We start from the raw sequence: 5,539 nt of genomic DNA, 5'->3' as shown, positions 1-5,539 counted from the left end.
AAGATGTTGTCTAAATCTTACAGAATCCATCAAAGTTCAACCCTGGCAGGGACTGTCATAGCACAGCCACAGTAGCTTGACAGAAGTTTAACTAGCAAAACGATGCTTGTCATCTGAAGGTTCTGCACAATATTTCCAGTGGAATTAACCTGCCCACTAAATCAGCAAACTACAAGTTCCATTTCCTCTGTGTCAAATATTTAAATCTTGCCATTATGTCACCCCTCTTTTCTAAGCTAAACATACCCACTGTAGTCTCAACTGTTGCTCACTGAATATAAGCCTTCCCCCAATACTGGAATGTTTGTTTGTTTGTTTGTTTGTTTCTCTGTCATGTTTCTAAACCAGGTGTCACTCAAAGCCCGGGGCCAAATCCAACCCATGGGGTGCTTAGATGTGGCCCATGGGACCACCTTGGAAACAGTGAAAGACTAGCCCATGGTGCCTCTGCCAGCAAAAATGGAGCTTGGGAGGGCTGCACATGGCACTCCTGAGCTCCATTTTCACTGGCAGAGGGTTGCAGGAGGCCATCACAGCCAAAAACGGAGCTTGCAAGGGCCGTGGGCAGCCCTCCCAAGCTCTGTTTTCACTGTCAGATGGTTGCAGGAGGCCATCACAGCTGAAAACGGAGCTCAGGAGCCTGTTTTCTTTGGCAGAGCGCTCGGGCCACCACTGATGCCCTGACATGAATAATGTCAAGCTGGCCATGCCCACCCTGGCCATGCCCACTCCACACACACACACACCCCGAGGTCAAATACAACCCTGATGCAGCCCTGAGTGAAATCTAGATTTTTCATCTCCCTCCAAGAGGGAAAGTGGTTTTCAACCTTTTCTTCATCATGGATTCCCTTTAAATGCCTTTTGTGGCCATGGAGCATGGCTCCTGACCCCCGAAACTTAACTCAAGATTTACACCATATTTCTTTAACCCTTTGTGGACCCCTTGATAACCCCAGGGGTCTGCAGACCCCCGGGTGAACACCAATGCTTTAGCTGATAGCTGATATCAAATATTAAATATACTCCACAATTCTAACACTTCTTTGTGGAAATTACTAGTGGTCACCCTGGCTAATTATTTATGTAATATTTTTTAAACTAACAAAATGGGCCTTTTCAGGGAAAAGCGTTAGTGCTTTCTCCTCTGTAGAACCGGAAGGCAGAAAATTCCCTGTCTAGAAAGACTCTGTCAAGTGGAAAGGTCAAAGTAATGGCTTACATAAGCTGCCATTTCTACGAGCAAACCAGGCACAGAATGGTAATAAAATTCTTATTTTATGAAAAGGTTTGAAGGGAAGTTCATAAAAATTTATTTTCAACTGTTGCTGAAGGCCACATCCCTTAATATTTCAGCACCAGTTCCAAATTTTGCTCTGAAACCATAGAAACCATAGGTATTTTACAGATTAAAAAACATCAGCAAGCTTCTCGGGGCAAAAATCCTATATTCCATACCAGAGGTGGTATTCTACGGGTTTGGAAACTGTTTACCTGAACTGGTAGCAGAAATTGCGGGTGGCCCTGCCCACCCGCCCCAACTCTATGGCATCCCATTTAGGCTCTTTTTTCTACAAAAGCGCATGTGCGAAAGGCTGAGTGCATGCGCTGATGTATTTGCGAACTAGTAGGGAAGGTAAATGAATACCACTCCTGTTCCATACTCATTTAATATATCATAAATTATTTTCACCATCTATTTTTTTCTTTCTCATTTTTATGTGTGTCTAACCAAGGATTGTACAGTAACAAATAAAATAGACAAATTTTATAGATTTAGTTAACTAGTTTTTATAGCTTTTGTGTCTATAATTCATTATAGTATCTTAAATTTACCTATATATTTACTTCTCTATACATGATAGGAATATTTTGCTATATTGCTTCTCTTCCCCTTTCCCACTCCCCTACACTGACCATTAATAAAGTTCTGGTTATTCATTGTCATCTGATGTTGTCTGGATTTTTACTGCCCAGATCCAAATAGGTTCTTCTGAACTGGTCTTCTGATATTTCTCTCACAGAGAACTATTGCCTATAATATAGTCAATTTTTCAACAGACACAATATAAAAATGATATGTTTAGTGTTCCTAATAACTTCATCAGATGCGAGGAAAGAGGTGCTTACAAGTTCAGCTTCAATAGCTGAAAATGTCAACACAATACTTAATTCATACAACTGAAATCTACTTTGGCCTTTCTCATCCTGTGCTCTCAAAATAGGTTGGGATTTCATCTGCCAGACCTCTGGAAAGCATCTGGTTGTGAAAAGTTCTCTAAATCAATGCCATTCCAAAGTAACTTTGGTAGCATCTCTGTTTCTCTGCCCTGGCCCCTACCACATTCTCAGAGAGTTACTTGCCAAAAAGACCGTTTAAGGGCCCTCCTGTTTAAGGCCTAATAAGTGATTCATCACAGGCACTTTAAACTCCAGTTTAATAAATTAATAATAATTAATACATTTGGAGTACCTTCTTTAAGTGGGAAGCATTTGACTTTCAGCCAAGTAGAGAGGAGGGGATTTCTTTTTAACAGGTAGCCAGCCATAGTATTTTGATACTGCATTCATTTGGAAACACTTCCTTTTTACAAAATTCAGGATATTTAATTTCTAAACAAAAGTTTTCATTGGCAGAATTTTGATGGGTTTGAGTGGTGTGCATGTGCATGTGTATGACTTTAGATTTTGTTTAGATTGAGGGTAACTATCTTCTAAAAGGGTTTGCATATATTTTAATCTCCAGTCTACTGTTCTATAGCTCATTTTGTGGAAGTTCCAAGCCAAATATAATTGAGGATGGGGGGAAAGTTTAGCCTTCATATTACATTACTTTTTAAATGACAACAATATCCCTCCGAGTGGTAATTAGAACCATGGGGAAACTTGAGTTCTCTGTAGAACATACAAAATGCCAAGATTCAGCCAAAGAAGTTATGGAGGCATGCAAGACAAGAGGAAGTACAGCAAACAAAGCAATAAGCCAGAAGAAATAGAAGAGATAAGAGACTGCCATATCCTTTAATGGGTATGATATAATACACTGGTCAAGGTATAGGGAAGGAAGAAAGGCAAGCAAATCATACTATTTGAAACATCAACATTGGGTGCTACCAATTCTCTGATGTACCCTGAATTTCCTCTAAAAGCATCAGAATCAAAGTGAGCCCTTTAAATCCATTTATTTTTGAGCAGATTTAGAGATAGGCCATGATGTCTGCCCCATTTTTAATCTGAAAAAAATGTTAAGGATAATTAAAGTGACCCATGGTTCTCCTACATCAGAGATCCCCAACTTTTCTGGCTTTGTGAACTGGTCGCAATGGCGGCAGTGGCAGGGGAGGAGGGATAGTTTCACCCGCACCCATCGCTTGCACAAATGGGGCTTCGTGCGCATACCCAGTGCTTGTGTGGCCCAATTCCCCACAGGCCGCAGACTGGTACTGGTCCATGGAGTGGGTACTGGGGATCCCTGTCCTAAACCAATGGGGTACAAGTTCAATGGAGAGAAGATAAAAATATGTTGTGTTATTAGCTAAATCAATCATTTTAATTCACTATACTTCGGGCCCCATTAAAACCATATGGTAGAATATGTGGACCAAAACTGCTTCTGGTGCAAAGTTGTGTTCTTGCTCATTCATGGTCAAAGTATATGCTTGCACTCTGGTATAAACAATGCACAATTAAATAGTAGTTTCATTAGTGAAGACCCTAAATTTAAGCCTATCAAGGAAGATTATATTACAAACTTACAAATATGTTGAGTAATATGGAGGAAGAAGTCGTCCTTTTGTGTCATTTTTAGGCATTCTACCTCCCTGTGGAACATAGCGTTGGAGTAGATGTTGCTTCTTCTGTTGTCAGTGTATAATGAACTGTCTTGATAACTAAAATAGAATAATGTGAAGCCAACATAGGGGGGATATGTTTGCTAAACATTCCCAAGAAACTTTCCTGGAAAAGTCTGTTTCTCAGATTTCTTTCCTAGAATAAACATTAGTCTTCCTGTATAGATGCATTTAGATGCAATAAAAGACTGGGTGTTTTTTTTTAAATAGCCAGTTTTCTTTTAAGAAATCTTATTCCTTGAGCCAGATGCTAAAATAGTAAAACACATATTTGTTTATGGATTCAACTCAGATTATTGACTATAAACAACTAAAGACAAGACTCTCTTTGACAGACAAGTCTATGTAATGCTTCCCTCTACTGGATTTTCCTACTTTAAGTTTTTTTAAAAGAGTAGAGCATCCAGATTCCTATAAATACAAAATTATTTATACATAAGAATATCACATATTGTCAACATTAAACTTTCTATCAGTAGATAGCATAGTCATTAGAAACTATTTTTTCCTTGTAGTTCATATGTTTCTGGGACTGTGATAACTTTTAAAATTTATGAAGTCTTCACTGCTTGTATTTAACCTATTCCCAGTTTCCTTCTGAGAGGTATTGCTAACATTTTCAAAGGATTATAATTCATTTTATCCAACCTTTCTTCAAAGGAGATCATATCATCACCAATTTTTCTATCTATGCCCACAATGGCAACCTTGTAAAGCAGAGGACTGTCCCAAAGACAGTCAGAGAATAATGGAAATTTGAATGGGAATCTGACACCAGTTTAGTAGATTTTTAATTAGCCTTCCAGTGGTGGACAAAGTTTCCTTTATACTTGGCATAAGCCAAGGGAATTTTGCCTCCATATCTTCTACATAATATTTTAATGTACTGACTGATCTTAGAGAATAAATACCATCCTCCTCTGTGCAACTTGTAAGCACCTGCTATATTTTAGCCCTAATTTATTATCAGTTATCTGCTATTTTGAAATGCAGATGTGTAGCTCAAGTTTAACAATATTTTAGCTGTGACTGTAAACCATGCAGTGAAAGAGACCTTGTTCATAAGGAGAGAAAAAGTGGTGTGCAGTTGCCATCTGAGAGATTTCAACAGAAAAATAGTTATACTGCTTATTGTCCCATTCCAACCTATACATTGAAGCACAATCAGTATATGGAGGGCATGATGCCTGTCCTCTGGAAACAAATCTCAAATTGTTGATGTGTGTTGTTGGCAATGGCCTTGTGTTTTTTAAGAGAACAAATTGCTAAGCAGAGACAAGGAAGCTTTGAACTCTCTGAAAACATCCTTCATAAACAAGAAGGACCTCCCACCAAATCCTGCCACCTGCAAAGCTATCTGGCATAGATAAATAAATAAAAATAAAACTGAACATCAAACATCTTTTCCATATGTAGAAAACATTTTATTAGTTGACAGGCATAGCTGAGTACAATCCTACCTTCATGGATTCCTAAAATGAAATCTCTCATCCAAGGTTTCTGAGAAAACATAGCAGGTATGGGACTATCACCAGCCTTTATATGGGCTGGTAGTGGGGGAAAAGCCTTACTAACTGCAGCATACAAAAGATCTAAAATATATATTCAATATGAAGGTTTAACTCTTTTGTTAAATAGTACAGTGTTTCAAATGCTTCAGGGTTAAAAACTGATAAGAAAAATCAAAA

The sequence above is a fragment of the Thamnophis sirtalis genome, unplaced genomic scaffold (assembly GCF_051295495.1).
Source record: "Thamnophis sirtalis isolate CommonGarterSnake01/CBP01778 unplaced genomic scaffold, rThaSir2_p1.2 scaffold_5, whole genome shotgun sequence".
NCBI lineage: Eukaryota > Metazoa > Chordata > Lepidosauria > Squamata > Natricidae > Thamnophis > Thamnophis sirtalis.
This window is presented reverse-complemented; position numbering follows the sequence as displayed.